Raw genomic sequence first — 17,984 nt, 5'->3', positions numbered from 1 at the left:
GAAACTTGGGGCACAGCTGCCTATCAACAAATAAGAAGACTACAAATATGACACACAGTCAGTTAATCAGCATTTTGGCAGGTGAAGAGCTCCTGGCTGGAGATACAAAACGTCCAAAGATTTATAGAGCAGAATTTCTTAAATTAATCTGGAACACTGGTAAACTTTTGGGCACTCAATTAGCCATGTGTTTGCTGCAGTAGAAGACACAGGATGTGCTATTATTTTGTTTTGTCTAAAGCAGGGAAGGTGATTGAGCTAGGTTTGCAGCTGACTCTGTTACAGACTTTCTGGGTAACACTAGTTGGCTGCTGAGAGAGAAACATGACATTTTAGGAGCAGCATGGAGAATTCCAGAGAAACATGACATTTTAGGAGCAGTGTGGAGAATTCCACAGTAGAAGGCTGGTTTAAGAAGTAGATCAAAGTGGGCTCAGGGGCTAACAGCTCTTGCATTCCACATTAAGATAAATACTGTGTGATACGACTTTGAGTTTAGCGTCTCATTTTTTTTTTTTTTTTTTTTTTTTTTTTTTTTTTTTGAGACGGAGTCTCGCTCTGTCGCCCGGACTGGAGTGCAGTGGCTGGATCTCAGCTCACTGCAAGCTCCGCCTCCTGGGTTCACGCCATTCTCCTGCCTCAGCCTTCTGAGTAGCTGGGACTACAGGCGCCCGCCACCTCGCCCGGCTAGTTTTTTGTACTTTTTAGTAGAGACAGGGTTTCACCGTGTTAGCCAGGATGGTCTCGATCTCCTGACCTCGTGATCCGCCCGTCTCGGCCTCCCAAAGTGCTGGGATTACAGGCTTGAGCCACCGCACCCGGCCTAGCGTCTCATATTAACTGTCTGTTCTCCTTGATGCCATCTGGAAAAAGCAGGTTTCCCTAAATTAACCTGAGTTCGACATGACAGCTTTACCCAGCAGGGCTCATTAAATCAGAGAAAAAAAATATTTGTGAATAATCCATACTTGTGAAACTGCAGTAATTTTCTAAATTTAGTAGATGATGGCAGTTGTATTGAAATATGTTAGAATTTTCTGACACGCCTGAGGTGTCCTGGGGTTTTAGTTCTTTTCTTCTACACAATTCAATTTTAGCTACTTTTTGATAATATATTTTGTTAGTTTTTGGTCTAAATTATCCTTGTCATGGGTTACAAAAACATTTTTGGTCAAAAGGTATTATTTTTGCTACATTGTTGGGCTTAAGATTTTGAATTAGCACAGTTTTACTCATAAATACCAAGGAGTACAACTTATGTTTAATTAGTATACATTAATAATACCACTGTTAGTTTTATGCTGGTGCATCTAGTCCTCCGAAAGCTGAATTGACTGCACTGATTTAAACAAATCAACCTACTAGACTCCTGGATGTATTGGAGGCCTCCGTTTTCAATGTATGTTTTTCTACCTTGCCGAGGAATATAAATGCAGCTTGAAGCTTTGACTGGGTGAAACATTTTAATTCTACCATAAGCTTATGCCTAGAGGCAGGTAATTTTTTTTCTTTTCTAGAACACTGTATTACTTATGTCAAGTTACCCGCCTCTCTTGTTTTAGTCTCTGTGATGTTTTTATATGTTATTTTAATATCTTGCTTTTTCACAAGGGGGCAGGAGCATTTCTCTGGGAAATGAGGTACTTTTCTCCATGGGATTTGGAAAGGGACATCCCTTGTTAGACACTAGACACCAAAGAAGAATGAACCTTTATGGAAATTTCTGAATCCACAGCTCTGTTTATCCTTTAAGAGATAACTGACAGCCCAAATCACTCTAAAAATGATGCCTACTTCCTTCCACCCTGTCTTCTTCCTTGCTCCTCACATCTCTACAATATGATGACTGAGAGGGGGTATGAGTTTCCAAGGGCTGTCATAACTAAGTATCACAAATTGGGTGGCTTAAAACAACAGAAATTTATTCTCACACAGTCTGGAGCCTGCAAGTTGGAAGTCAAGGTATAGGCAGGGCTCTACTCTCTCCAAAGCCTCTAGGGGAGGAACCCCAGGGTTTCCTTGGCTTGAGGCAGCATGACTCCAGTCTATTCACATGGCCCTCTGTGTCTCTGTGCTCAAATTTCCCTCGCTTTATAAGAACACGTTATTGGATTAGGGCCCATCCTAATGACCTCATCTTAATTATGACCCTATTTTCAAATATGGTCACATTCATTGGTACTACCAGTCAGGACTTGAACCTACCATTTTGAGGGACACAATTCAACATGTAACAGGGGGTCTGCTTCTGAAGAGTTTGCCAGCTGTCTATGAAGACAGATGTGCCACCTGAGTGATGTGAATTAGTAGAGTGGGAGAAGTTTTGGTGTGTTTTCCATTTCTTAGTCATTGAAGAAAGCCTGCCTTGATAAGTACATGCCACCTCGTGCATATTTCAGTGTCTTTTATCTTGTCAGTAAAAATGCAGTTTGATTTTTGAAGGGATAATGGTTTATTTTTCACCTTGCCTGATACATTTGACTTCTACGTCTGACTTTTTTTTTTAGGGAATAGATATTCTCACAATGATAAATGTATCATACTCATTTCAGGCATAACTCTACAAGAGCTGTATTCAGCATCTTTGAAATCCAAACATAACAAAAATGTTCTTTTTATTAAAAATAGGATAATGACACATTTTATACACATTTTATAACTGTATAAATTAAGCTTTGGACATGATCTTTGTATAGGTTGATTTTCTTCTCTTGTTGAATATTAATGTCTTTCCTGCTCCAAAATGCCAACTTAAAATTTCTGATTACTCTTGAAAACATACTTGGAATTTATTTGGGTTAACTCTTTAAAATATTTTAGTACTAATATTTCTTACCTACTTAAAGAAGTCCCACTTTCTGTATATTAGAAATCTCTCTGAAGATATCTACTTACTCTAAATAAATCAAACTTTAAAAAAATTCTTTCTGTATACCCCCATGGAAGATGGAAATTAATCTGTGCTCTAAAGTGATAATAATAATTCTGTAGAATGGAAGGTTGTTGCTTTGGCAGTTCCATATTCAGAAAAATCTATTGTGGGTCTATTTGTGTCAGATAGTAGGTTTCTAAGAACATGTGGGAGATAAGAGTATAAAAACAGAGATTTCTCAGATCTTGTGATTAAGTCTTTGACTGTCCTCCCTCCCACCCCCCACACTTCTTCCCTTAATATTTGGAAGTCAATATCTGGGCCTTCCAGCTAGTGGGAAGTGGGGAGCCAGTTAGTCCTTGCCATGGTGCAGACCAGACAGAAACAGGAATACAGTGACAGGAACACTGAATTTGCCTGGACTCTTCTGGGTTAGGTCTTCTGCAAGAAAAAAGCAATTCCAGTGTCCCTCATCTGGAGAACTTGAATTCTTGATCGGATTGGTCTTATTTAATATCTTTCTGTGGGCATACATGTTCAATGTTGAGTATAATCCCATGATATTATCTCAACCCTGTGTTAGTCTCTTCTCATGCTGCTAATAAAGACATACCCAAGACTGGGTAATTTGTAAAGGAAAGAGGTTTAATAAAGTGAAAGAGGTTCCACATGGCTGGGGAGGCCTCACAATCATGGCGAAAGGCAAAGGAGGAGCAAAGTTACATCTTACATGGCAGCAGGCAAGAGAGCTTGTATAGGGGAACTGCCCTTTATAAAACCATCAGATCCCTTGAGACTTATTCACTATCATGAGAACAGCATGGGAAAGACCTGCCCCCATGATTCAATTACTTCCCACTGGGTCCCTCCCACAGCACATGGGGATTATGGGAGCTACAATTCCAGATGAAATTTGGGTGAGGACACAGCCAAACCATATTAAATCCCCATTTCCTCATTTGTTTCAAAAGGCCCACTTATTGCAGGCCTTATGAAACAAACTCATAGTGGTTGACTTGCTGGAGAATTACCTCCGTGAATAGTAGCTCATGCCTGTAATCCCAGCACTTTGGGAGGTTGAGGCGGGCAGATCACAGGGTCAGAAGATCAAGACCATCGCAGCTAACACAGTGAAACCCCGTCTGTACTAAAAATACAAAAAATTAGCCAGGCGTGGTGGCGCGCACCTATAATCCCAGCCACTTGGGAGGTTAAGGCAGGAGAATCACTTGAACCTGGGAGGCATAGGTTGCAGTCAGCTGAGATCACACCACTGTATTCCAGCCTGGGCGATAGAGCAAGACTGTCTCACAAAAAAAAAAAAAATTCCAGTGGAGAAGCTATGTTTAACTTTCTTTAATAACTTAATTTTTTAAAATACAAAACCAAATATATCCTTTAACTAGTTTTTTCTTTTCTGACAGTTTTTCCTTGCTTTTCTAAGACTGTTTTGTCTTAAAAAATTTCTGATTTATATTTAGTTTTTAAATGATTGCGTTTTTGGCATTTTTTTTCCCAGCCAGACACCATACATGGGGCAGAAAGCTGTCATTATTCTGTCACTCATTGTTTAATCTATTTCAGAGATATCCATTTTCCTGCCTTCATGTGTGTACATATATGCATGCATGTATATGTGTGTATTTAATATCATGGTTGTTTTTGTCCTCAGAGAACAATTCCAGTATTTATTTGCAGTGTCTCTTAATTTCCTTTGCTGAAGAAATAGTGGTATTATCTCTCTTTCCTTATCTGGGGTTTCTAGTTCTGTCCCCTTCCAGTGTCTTCTTTACTGATAACAGGAATTTCAGGAGAAAGTCATTTCTGAAAAGTGTGCCTTCATTCAGGTGACTGAGTGATATTCTTGGCAGTCTGGTGACCTCATACTGAAGCCAATTTCTTTGTCTCTTTCTTTTATCATCAATCAGAAAAAAATTGGGAAATACATTGTTTAAGTAGCATTAGGGAGAAGATTTTTATTTTTATTTTTATTTTTGCAGTTGCAACATTTAATAGAGTGAAAACAGAGCTCCCATACAAAGGGAGGGGACCCAAAGAGGGTAGCCGTTGCTGGCTCAAATGCCTGGGTTTATATCCCAATCATTGTCCCTCCCACTGTGCTCTCAGGCAATAGATGATTGGCTATTTCTTTACCTCCTGTTTTTGCCTAATTAGCATTTTAGTGAGCTCTCTTTACTATCTGACTGGTCAGGTGTGAGCTAAGTTGCAAGCCCTGTGTTTACAAGTGGAAGCAGTCACCTTCCCAGATAGGCTTAGGGATTCTTAGTTGGCCTAGGAAATCCAGCTAGTCCTGTCTCACAGTCCCCCCTCTCAACAGGAAAACCCAAGTGCTGTTGGGGAGGTTGGCCGATGACAGCTCTAACTGCTTCCTGCTGAACTGGGGTGTAGTAGGGGTTGTACAGTTGAGATTTCCTTGGGAGGGGTGCCTTTGATGTCATTAACATTGGAGCATGGGCTAGCAGGCTGGTCCAGGAGTTCATGGTAAATTTTAGTTATGGACTGCATTTGGGGCTCCATTTGAAGAACGATTTGTAATTTTACAGCTTCGATTCTGGAAGAGATAAACTTAACAAGGAGGTTAAAGATACAGGGATTGAAATGTATGGCCTGCAGCGCAGGGGATTATTTGTTCAGCGCACTTCACAGGCCCTGACTATCTGCTTGATAGTTTTGAAAAGGCCTAGGTCCAGTAAATAATGATTTGGCCATCTGATGGGTGCTATCAATGGCTAAGTGAAAGGTTTGGTGAAGGGTTTTAAGTAATTTCTACTGGTTAGCTGCAGGCAAAAGTATTTTTCCTTCTTTGGTGGCTAACCATCTGTAGGGCAGGAAAGTACCTCCTTGTGAGGTTCCCTATTCTATTTTTCCTGCTGAGTACTAGGGCTTGGTTTCCCGGAGGGGATCACCCCATACTAGGGGTCCTTCTATAAGCATTTCTAATGGAGGGTCCTGCCTTGAGACTCTTTTGGCTTCAATATTCACTTGGCGGTTTCCTTCTATTTTCCTTTCCTTTCCTTTCTGATGACCCTGGCAGTGTAAGACTGCCACCTCTTTAGGTTTCTGTACAGCCAATAATAATCTCCTAATGACTTCCTGATGTTTGATAGTGTTTCCTTGGAAGTTAGGAATTCCCTTTCTCTCTATATTGCTGCGTGGGCATGGAGGACTAGGTAAGCATACTTAGAGTCTGTATATATACTTACCCTTTTTCAATCTCCTAATTTTAGTGCCCAAGTGAGGGCCATTAGTTCTGCCAGCTGAGCACTAGTTTCTGGAGTGAGGGGATTACTTTCAAGTATTTCATTATCACTGACCACTGCATACCTCACTTTTCAAAGTCCTTTTTCTACAAAGGAACTTCCATCAGTATACAAGTTGAGGTCGGGATCAGTCAAGGGAACCTCTAAAAGGTCCCCTCGAGCAGCATAGGTTTGAGCAATTACTTGTTGATAGTTATGTTCTATCTTTTCTTTATTGTCTGGAAGAAATGTGGCTGGGTTAAGAGTTGCACAAGTGGGCCGGGCGCGGTGGCTCAAGCCTGTAATCCCAGCACTTTGGGAGGCCGAGATGGGCGGATCACGAGGTCAGGAGATCGAGACCATCCTGGCTAACACGGTGAAACCCCGTCTTTTCTAAAAAAATACAAAAAACTAGCCGGGCGAGGTGGCGGGCGCCTGTAGTCCCAGCTACTCGGGAGGCTGAGGCAGGAGAATGGTGTAAACCCAGGAGGCGGATCTTGCAGTGAGCTGAGATCCGGCCACTGCACTCCAGTCCAGGCGACAGAGCGAGACTCCGCCTCAAAAAAAAAAAAAAAAAAAAGAGTTGCACAAGTGCATAGTCGCAGCACTGGCCCTTCAAGTAATAGAGCCTGATATTTAAGTGAATGGTTGTCTGACAGTCACAAGTCTCCTTTAGCAGTGAGTATGCCGTTCACATCATGAGATACCCACACAGTAAGATCTCTTCTCTGTATCATTTTAACTGCTTCAGACACTAGGACTGCTACTGCTGCCACTACCTGTAAACAATGAGGCCAACCTTTTACCACTACATCAGTTTCCTTACTCAGGTATGCCATGGATTGCAAGCTCGTCCCTTGGACCTATGTGAGGACTCCTAGAGCTACTCCTGTTTTTTCTGTGACATATAAAGAAAAGTCTTGCCCTGTTGACAAGCTTAACACTGGGGCTTGGGTTAGGGCCTTCTTTAGGGCCTGGAAAGCTGCCTCTGCTTCAGGTGTCCATCTTAATAAATTCAGTATTGGCTTTCTGAATTTCCTTAACTAGTGTATATAATGGTCTGGTTATTTTGCCATACCTGGGAATCCATATTCGACAGAAACCTGTTATGCCAAGGAACCCTCTTAGTTGCTTTAGGGTTTTGGGATGAGGATAAGCCAGTATAGGTTGGATATGTTCCTTACTGAGGGCCTTGGTACCTTTGGATAATTTTAGCCCTAAGTGTTTAACCTGCTGTGAGCAGAGCTGAGCCTTTGGTTTGGAAACCTTGTAGCCACAGGTAGCGAGGAAATTTACGAGCGCTTGGGTGGCTTGATGGCACAAAGTTTCTGAACGGGCGGCTAAAAGTAAATCATCCATGTACCGAAGGACAAGAGTGTCCAGGTATGAGAACTGGCTCAAGTCTTGGGCTAATGCCTGGCCAAATAGATGGAAGCTATCCCTGAACCCTTGGGGTAAAACAGTCCAGGTGAGTTGAGAAGTTAGATTTGAAGGATCTTTAAAGGCAAATAAGCATTGAGAGTCAGGATGTACAGGGATGCAGAAAAAGGCATCCTTAAGGTCCAGGACTGTAAACCACTCTGCTTCCTCTGGTATTTGGGAAAGCAGAGTATAAGGGTTAGGTACAGTCGGGTATAGAGGGACAACGACCTCATTGATAATCCTGAGGTCTTGCACTAACCTCCACTGTCTGTTGGGTTTCTATACTCCTAAAATTGGAATTTGCAGGGGCTATTGCATGGTTTTACTAGGCATTGGGCTTTTAGGTCCTTAACAATCTTTTGGAGTCCTTTTTGGGCCTCAGGTCTAAGGGGGTACTGCCTTTGGTAGGGAAAGGAGGCGGAATCCTTTAGTTTAACTTGAACAAGGCAGGCATTCTTTGCTCGTTCATATTGTCCTTCTGTTGCCCAGACTTCAGGATTAATTCCTTTCTCAAGCAGGGGACAACAAACGGGTGTTCCTTCTCCTATGTTCAGGTATATAATGGCCCCTGCTTTTACTAGAATGTCTTTCCCTAACAAAGGAGTAGGGCTTTCAGGCATAATTGGAAAAGCATGTGAAAGGAGTAAAGTTCCCCAGTCACAACTTAGTGGCTGGGAGAAGTATCTAGTGACTGGCTGTCCCAGGACCTCTTGGATAGTGACAGATCTGGAGGACAGTTGTCTGGGACAGGAGAGTGAGACTGAGAAGGCCACGCCAGTGTCCAGCAGATAGTTAACCTCTTGGCCCTCAATGGTCAAGCATACTTGGGGCTCTGTGAGGGTGATGGCATGGGCTGGCGCTTGCCCTGGGCACCCTCAGTCCTGCTGCTGGATCATCTCGTTAGTGGCTTCTGACTCAGAGGACCTTCATCCTCTGAGAAGAAAGAGAATCAAGAGTGATTCTCTTGACATAAGGGGCATGGACGAAGTGGGGCTTATTTCTACTTGGACAATCTTTTTAAAAGTGTCCTTGTAGACTGCACTGGAAGCAAGCCCTATTAGGCATTTGATTTGCCCAGCCTTTCGCTTTTCCAGAGCCTCCAGAGTCTGCTTGCCTGAGGGCCATGACTAAAGTGGTGGCCTTTTTTTTTATCCGTTTGTCCCGTTCCGCCTGCTCCTCCTCATCTCGATTATAAAAAACCGAGGTTGCCAAGTTCAATAGGGTTTCTAAGTTTTGCTCCCAGCCTAAGGCGGACTTTTGAAGTTTTTTTGTAATGTCTGCAGCTGACTGAGTGATAAACCTATGCTTTAAGATTAGTTGACCTTCAGTAGAGTCAGGTTGACAGTGAGGTATGCTTTCTCAATGCCTCCCTTAGTCTCTCCAGAAAGGTGGTAGGATTTTCTTCTTTTCTCTGTGTTATGGTGGACATCATTGAATAATTCATAGGTGTCTTCCTAGTTTTCCTTAGTTCTTCTAGCATGCAAGTTTGCAAATGTCTGTGGCACCAATCTCCATGTTCTGATTTTGTGTCCTAATGAGGATCTACACTGGGAACTGCCTGCTGGCCTGTGGGGAATTGTTCTCTTTCTTCTGTTGTCATCCTATCATTGACCTGACTGAGATAACAGAGATCACCAAACTCTCGGGTTGCAGTTATGGTGGCACTTCTCTCATTGGGGGCTAGTGTCTGATTTAGCAGTAACATTGTGTCTCTCCATGTCAGATCAAAGGATTGTCTTTGTAAAAACATGTGAGATCAAAGGATTGTATTGATGTCTTGTAAAAACATCAATATACCCATCAGGGTTATCTGAGAATTTACCTAGGTCTATTTTAATTTGTGTTAAGTCTGAGAGAGTAAAAGCTACATGCACTCTGGGTGGGCCGAATTCTCCTCCTCCCACTGCTTGGAGGGGGCATAATCGGGGAATATTGACACTCTTTGGTTCATTGTTTACCCCTTTGTCTATGTCCTTGTGGACTGTTTGGGTTGAAGGGGGGTCCTTATTAGTTGGAGAAGGAGTTGGGGGGACGCTGGGGTAGGGAGGTAGACTCTGAGGGCTTCCTGTAGGGCATAAATCACACTTTTTACATAATTGTGAGTTGTCTCTTAATGAAAAGAAAATTTGTACATATGGCACTTCACTCCATTGGCCTTCTTTTCTACAAAAGAGGTCTAGCTGTAAGATGGTGTTATAATTTATACTTCCCTCAGGAGGTCAGGTTTCTCCCTCTTGAAGAGGATATTGTGGCCAGGCGGTATTGCAGAAGAATATGTCATTATTTTCTTAGCGTCTGAGGGTCAAATTGGTCCTAATTCTTCAGAATACATCTTGGGGCATTTTTGCCTTGGGGGGAACGTTTCCAATCTGAGAAAAGAACATAGGGATGCCAGCACCCCTGGGCATTTTGCGATAAGCATTAGTCCTATAGCGTCCTCTATGGTCCTAATGCTTATTCCTTTCCAGGGCGCATAACCACCCATGGACCTCTGCTTATCGGATTCGTTACGCTCACCGATGTAGCGATACAGCAGTCCTGCACCCCTTTTCCCACCTTGTTGACCACAAAGAAAGGGGTCTGGGCTGCTGGATTCTAGTGGTCCTTTATCAGCATGCCCAACATTGCCTTCCTACTCAGGGGTGAGTCCTAGAGCTGGGCTGGGTTCCTGAGTATTTTGTCACAACCTAGCTGCCCCATCAAGATGCATTTCCGTAGACAACAGTTCTTATGCAAATTCATTTCACAGAGAGTGTAGGTAACCTTTTGAGTCAGGAGTGAGATAGTGAGATAGTCTTTTTTGATTCTGTAAGTACTTTAAGGCTTGACTGAGTGCAAACAGCTCGCACGTTTGAGGAGACCAATTATTAGGCAATTTTTCTAACTCTGCTTCCACAAGAGTCTCTGTATCAATTACTGAATACCCATTTTGGTTTTTCCCTCAATCACCTGGGAGGAACCATCTATCGTCCTGTCCTGAAGGGAGTTCCTCCTAGGTCTGGTCGGACCTTTGTATAGTAATTAAGATTTAAATCCCCTGTTAGGAAATCTGCTGGGTTAAGGGAATTATCAGTGGTTGGTGTTAAATTACCTTTTTCTAACAGAATAGCCCCATACTTTAAGATTTTTTGAGTTAGTAAGCTACCTTTTTGCTTTTTTGACTTAGTTCTGAACTGGTGAGGTGTGCTCACAATGAGGTTTCCTCTAAAGGCTGATTTTCTACTTTCTTCTGTTAGCAAAGCAGTTGCCACTACAGACTGAATGCATTTGGGCCACCTGCGGGTTCCTGGGTTAAGGATTTTTGATAGGAAAGCTACTGGTTGTCAGTGGCCTCAGTGCTTTGGGACTACGCCCTTATTTACACTGACAACAAAGTGGTATTGGAGTGTTATAGGGTCATAGAGAAGACCTTCAATTATCAATTACAGGTTTTAAATTTACCCTGGCTTTTAAAGGAATAGGGCACACTTTTTTTTTTTTACTATTTCTATCTGTCTCTTTTTCTCTTTGACTCCCTCTTTCTCTCTCTCTCCCCCATCTCTCTCTCTCTCTCATCTATCTCTCTCTCTCTCCCCTCCATCTCTCTTCTGTCTCTCTCTCTCTCCTTTGTCTCTCTCTCCTCCATCTCTCTCGCCTCCATCTCTCTCTCTCTCGTCTCTCTCTCTCCTTTGTCTCTCTCTCTCTCTCCTCCATCTCTCTCTCTCTCTCTCTCTCCTATATCTCTCTCTCTCTTTCCTCCATCTCTCTCTCTCTTAGCCATTTACAAACTTGGGGCCCTGGCAAGGGTGGTGGGGAATGGGTCCCATATAACTGCCCATGTAGAGAGCTGTATGCCTAAATTGGGAGGGACACCAGGGACAAGACTCCCTGGCTTTATAGCCTAGATGCCTAAGGACGCAGCGTAGAGCTTCCCTAGATCCCTTTGGAGATACAGCTTGCTAGGGGAAATGAAAGTCTGAACCATTAGCACCTAGGAGGCAGGGATCAGAGGAAGTAGATTCAGAGGTAAGGAGAATTTTGGGGCTACACTTTCAAGAAAGTCGTGGTCGGGACCCAGGAGGTATGGGTCAGAAGGAAAGGTAGGGGTGCATGCATGGGCGACTGTTGAGTAGAGATTTCTGGCTGTGCCATGATCTCAACCAGCTGATGCCAGAGGGAGTTCGGGATGACAGCTTTCTGTCTCCAGTCAGCCCTCAGCTTCCCCAGGAAAATTGAAAGTGGAAGCTGGCTCCAGGCAGACCAACATCCCCAACACAGAAGGGTTAGGGGTTGTTAGAAAGCCCTTCCCCAGATAGCCTCACACATGTGTCTTAAGTCCAGCAGCCTTGCTAATCGTTTTTAACTGGCCGACAGGTGGCTGGTATTTTCCTCCAGTTCTACGGAAGGATAGGACAGAATACCAAGTGAAAGTGGTCCAATATTACTCATCACTTTGGAGGTCCCTTTGTGGTTGCCAAAATATTACCAGAGGGTCCTTGCTCCCAGAGCTCCCAAGATGGTGGCGGGCCGCTTCCAAGATGGTGACAAGCTTCGTGTTCTCTGACCTGGGGTTCTTGGCCTCACGGATTCCAAGGAATGGAATCTTGGGCCATGTGGTGAGTGTTAGAGCTCTATTAGAAGCCGTGGGTCATGTAAGAGAACCATGGAACCCAGTGACTAGTGTTCAGCTCGATTAGGACGAACCCGGGCACTTAGCCCTGCAGGAACAATGGCAAGGCTTTAGCCCGATCGGGAGCAGCAGCGGGCCCCTCGCTGGATCAAGAGCACAGTGGACACCCTGCTGGATCCGGAGGGATGGAAGTCAGAGTTGGGTCTGCAAGGGCGGCAAACAGCAGTGGTGGACGGCGAGCAAAAGCTCAGTTCGAGCCGTAACAAACACGGACCAAAAGAGTGCGGTTGCAAGATTTAATAGAGTGAAGACAGCTTCCATACAAAGGGAGGGGACCCAAAGAGGGTAGCCCAAGATATTTTTCTTTAAAGGTCCACTGAGAATACTTAAGAGCTCATGTAACTTTTATGGGAGAAGTGTCTGCTTTTTACCTGCACTTTAATTCACAAAATCAATTGTTTTGCCCTCCTCATAATTACTCATTTTCAGACTCTTTTCTTATTATTTCTCAATTCTCATGGGAAAATTCTCAGTTCTCAACTTAGAAGGCAGCTAGAATGGATGAATGATAAAGAGTATTCAAAATCCCATCAGGAGGCCATATTTATAAAACCAAGTTTGGATGATTTTTCCTTTGGTTGCTGCTGTGTGGTATATGATGTTAAAGATCAAGAAGAGTGTGATAGGTTTGAACTGTCTCCTGCTACTTGTGATTCTGTAGTGCGAGATTATGAATGTTCACTCTGTGTTAAGAATGGGCACGAGTATTGGCTTTTGTTCTTGGAAATGCTTTGGATTCTGATTTAATTTTGCCTCAATGACAGAGCCACTTAACTGATACACAGTGGAGATGACATGGAAAAGAGTATTCCATGGAATATGCCCTTCATTTGATTTTAATGGTGAACTCAATGCTGGCTCTTTCTCCCCCAGATACCTGTTCTGTTGAATGGGAATTAAATAAAAAATAATTTTATAACTATTAACATGATCACATGAAACATCTAGTACTTATTGCCAAATATGTTGGGGAAGGATGAGGTTTCCTTTTCTTGTTTTTATTTTTGTGTCATTTTAAGTGTCTTACATGACAGATTATGAAACACAGAATTGCTGGTGATTTCAGTTATCAGTTGCCTCTTCTGGTAAGTCATTTTGTTGTCTTGTCCTGAAATCATTGTGCTTTCTTTGGCATTTATGACAGAGCTCTATTCCTAAGTACCTGCATGCTCTGTGGGTTAGTACATCCATTACTTAGCACTCAGAATGGGCATCACGTTTGCGAATAATGCTCACATAGCCCGTGGTATTTCAAAAATATTTACTATCAATATTGTGAGATATTGCCATAAAGCTGTGTTCACAAATTCTGCTGTTGAAGAAAGATACCTGACATTTACTCTCATTTTTCTGGTATGCTTTCTTGCCACAGGGAATTCATTTATTGGCATAATTGCAATTAAGTAAACTTTGTAGAGTTGGTTCCCCTCATCTGTTTTGTGTGTGTGTGTGTGTGTGCATGCATGTGTGCATGCGTGCCTTTTTTTTGCCAGTCCAGCACTGCTTAGTAAGCTTACCTTAGGCAGTCATAAAATTATACAGAATGGCTTATAATGATAAAGGATTTAGCTTTGTACATATTCAGTGGTTTTATTTATTCTTTCATTTATGTGTGCATTTAACAAGTATTTATTTGGCTATTCAGATGATACCAAGAATAATTGTGGGTGGATCTTGCTCTTAAGGGAGCACAAGTGCTAGTAGAAGAGGTAAGACAGATACATACAAAACAGAAATGCAACATAGAAGTGAGGACTAAATTCTGATTTTTTAATCTTGCCCAAATTCCTATCTAAGGAATAGTCTTGGCCTGCAAATCATAAATTCTCATCAGATGGATTTTATTTAATCCTGTATATCGTGACTTACTTTCCAACCTGACTCTGGCATAACAGAGGAAGGACAAGGAAGACAAGGAAGAAAATAAAAATATTTTACCCCAAAACGTGTTTCTTTGCCATATCTTGAAACGGCCCTGCAAAACTGTCCTTTGTGGGGGAAAATGTGCTTCTGTAAAGAATCTCCATTAACAGAGCTAGATCTTTTTCTTCCAGACCCTTCCAATCCTGAAGAGATTAACTAAAATCTGAATAGGAAACATTTGTCACCTATTGTTTCTAAGGGCAGCCACTATAAGACTTCAAAAGAACTTTGGTCTTCACAACTTTATCTTAACCTGAACATTCCCTTTCTATCAATTCCAGGTCTTCCTGACCACCTTGGGCACATGTTCTCAGGACCTCCTGAGGGATGTGTCACGGGCCATGGTTACTCATATTTGGCTCAGAATATATCTCCTCAAATATTTCACAGAGTTTGACTCTGTTCATTGACAGAAGGCAGAAAGGACCACCAAAAGAGGACTCTAAGAGTCAGGAGAGAAAAAGGACTCTATGAGTCAGGAGAGACTTTAGTTCCATCCTAGAAAAACGCTGGATTGGTGTATATCCCTGTGTGTCTTTGTGTGTGCGTGTGTGTGTGGCATGGGGGAGTGTTTGTGTTATAGATTTGTGTATATATGTACAGTAATGTGCTGTATGATGAAGTTTTGGTCAACAACACACTTCATATATGACAGTGGTCCCATATGATTATAATATTGTACTTTTACTGTACCTTTTCTATGTTTAGATACACAAATACCATTGTGTTACAGTTGCTTACAGTATTCAGTACAGTAACATGCTCTACAGATTTGGAGCCTAGGAGCAATAGGCTATACCTTATAGCCTATGTGTGTAGTAGGCTACACCTTCTAGATGTGTGTATATACACTCTATGATGTTTGCATCATGACGAAATCACCTCATGACACATTTCTCAGAATGTATCCCCATTGTTAAGTGATGTGTGACTGTATAATTTTATTGACATTTGTAGAAAAATGAGTGGGAACAAACCTAACAGTATGGAAAAAATTCTAAAGAGTGGTGAATAGATACCATATACACCATACTAGCGATAAATTATTTTATAGCCAGCAGTCAACCAAGTCATAGCTCACTGGTTAGATGAATTATTTCTTAAGAATAGCTTTTAACAACTGGAGCAGCTGCTTTTCCATGAAGAAGAGGCAATCAGGTGCTCAGCCTCAGGTTAATAAATATCTAGTTTACAGTAAACTAGGTATTTCTATAGAAAGAGATACATGTCTCTTTTGAGGGTGATGTTCAGATTCCTGGCAAAAGGATTTGTTCTGACTGTTTAATCTGGGCATAGACTCCAGGGTTGAGAATCCCTGTGGGCAGTGGTCCAAGCAGGGCTTTCCATGTGTGGTGGCTTTTGTGCGGATGCTGAGGCAAACCTGTAGCTTGGAACTAGATGTGAGTGGTAGAAATTTCAAAGATATTTTAGATGTTTGCAGAAAATTAAGCCATTTTCAAAGGCATGATGTTTCGGTATGAGGATAGACATATGTAAGTATTCTTTGATTGGTATAAACATGAGAATTTTATTGCATTGGAGGACAAACCATTACAAACCTTAAAAATGTATAGAATAATGTGTGGATGGCATCGACTGCGCTTTATCAAGCCGTATTCATAGCCATGAAGTTGTTTTGCCATCGGACTACCTCTTAACATTTAAATGAATGTATATCTCTGAGGGAAAAGATTAGAAGAAAAATGTAATACACCAATTTAAATGGCCTTACAAGATTTAAAAGTTATCACACTTGGAAGCATTAGATTGTTCCTTAAAGATTTACATTGATTTTGCCCTCATTTACCAGGGTCTTTTCTTCTCCAGCCGTTCTGCCTCCTTCTACATTGCTTATCTCCAGACACAGCAGGCTACAGAAATTTCTTCTTCTATTAAAACAGCATAAAGAAAATGCAACGTTTTAGCAGGAGAAGGAGATTCTTCAGGTGGGCAGGAGCCTGGCTGCTCCCTCTGGATTTTTTCTGCTTCACATGCTCTCTGAGGAATCCTGTTTCCTATTAAAACTCTGGCTCAGGAAGAGATGTACATCCTTTCACTTGTTTCAACTGAAATTAACAGAAAGTTTTTAAAGACCTGGCTCAAACCTAAGGGAACACAAAGCAAATAAACTGAGAAAGTGAAAGAAACAGAAAATGAATTAGATTCGCCAGGTACAAATTTCTATCTGATCTTCGCTAATGAGTTTCTAGGGCTTATGGGCCCTGACCCATTCCGTGCTTTGTCTGAGTGTTTTATATTCTATTCCCAAAGCACTGGAACAATATTTCAGGCACTTTGCCAGACTTTCTGGCATCTCAGTGCTTGCCTATTTTTTGTCCCCTATGTAAAGGGTAAACTTCTCATTTTCTACTCCCCACCCCTGCCCCCACATAGAAAAGCCAAGACCAAGACATAAATTTCTCCTAGGGCTCACCACCAAGTAGTAGTGAGCCCCTACCCCCTGCATACAGATTGTCTGTCCTGTTTACAGGTTGAAGGACACACGTTTAATTCCTAGGCAATGACAGTCCTACAATTGTCATGATTAATACCGTGTACATGCCACTCTTCAGATAAAATTCCATCCCAGTTAAAGGTATGATTCATTTCCAGGCAGTATAGCACTGTTCTCACCACACAAGAAATATACCCATATGATTAAAAGATCATTCTGTCACATTCTATAGCAAATAATACTCAGAGCTTCTCTGCTCCATAAACAGGGAGCTATGAAGTTAAGAGGCCAGGAAAGAAACAGAAACAATTCAGCTCAAACCTTTTCTCCTCTATGAAGCCTCCTGGACCACCCAGCCCACACTGGTGAGTAGAATAAGTGAGTAGAAAATGGCTCTCTCTCTGCACTTTGGGAGGCCGAGGCAGGAGGATCGCTTGAGGCCAGGAGTTTGACACTAGTCTGGGCAACATAGTGAGACTCCATCTGTATAAATTTTTTTTATTTTTTTAAATTAGCTGGGTGTGGTGGCATGTATCTATAGTCCCAGCTGTTCAGGAGGCTGAGGTAGGAGGACTGCTTGAGTCCAGGAGTTCGAGGCTGAAGTGAACTGTGATCATACCACTGCACTCCAGCTTGGGTGACAGGGTGAGACCAAGTCTCTTAAAAAAAAAAAAAAGTTATACTCATTTGAAACATATACGTGACATAACTTAATGAAAATTGGATTGGAGTTCTATAAAGGCATTTAAATATTTATTTTGAAGAGGAAGATAAGGTGTTGTTCAGTTTATTTCCATTCAATCAACATATACTGAGAGCTTATTCTGTGTGAGGCACAATGCTTAATCCTGGGAAGTGGGGCACAAAGATGGATTAAGGTAAAATCTCTGCCTTCAAGGAGCTAAATGCATGCAAATATGATAAGACAAATGCATATTTCCACAAATTATTATGTAAGCCTCATTTTAGATAGGTTGAGTCATGTTTTACATTTTGAAGGGGAAATCTACTTTCATACATATTTTTGTGTAGTCAATAATCAACCTAACCAACCTATAATTTATATTTTGAGTGTATGTGGATTTTTATATGCAAGTTTTGTATATGTTTGCTTAAAGCAAGTAGTCCTTTAAGATGACTAAATTGCTGAAGAGAAAGATATTCCAGATGGCTCGGAATTTATAGATATAATATTAGTATAGCTTTGTGTTTCTCTTTATAGCATACTTGAGAAATAGAATAGGATTTCTGTAGTCTCGTTTTCTAGAGGGAAATATATGAAGCTGTCATCTGAATCAAAAGTGGGTTATTTAATGAGCAGATGTTAAGCAAGGCACAGTGGTTCATGCCTGTAATCTCAGCTACTCGAGAAGCAGAGGCAGG

At 41.8% G+C, this 17,984-nt stretch overlaps 1 protein-coding gene across 3 annotated transcripts in view; it reads left to right on the top strand.

The window, feature by feature from the left end:
- Nucleotides 1–17,984, top strand: part of LOC105526021 (chromosome unknown open reading frame, human C14orf37) — a 318,003-nt gene that overhangs the window by 176,043 nt on the left and 123,976 nt on the right. The window lies entirely within an intron of this gene.

This window comes from Colobus angolensis, unplaced genomic scaffold (assembly GCF_000951035.1).
Source record: "Colobus angolensis palliatus isolate OR3802 unplaced genomic scaffold, Cang.pa_1.0 Scaffold57, whole genome shotgun sequence".
In the NCBI taxonomy this organism is placed as follows: domain Eukaryota; kingdom Metazoa; phylum Chordata; class Mammalia; order Primates; family Cercopithecidae; genus Colobus; species Colobus angolensis.
Note: the sequence above shows the minus strand (reverse complement) of the source record. Positions and strands in the feature narration are given on the sequence as shown.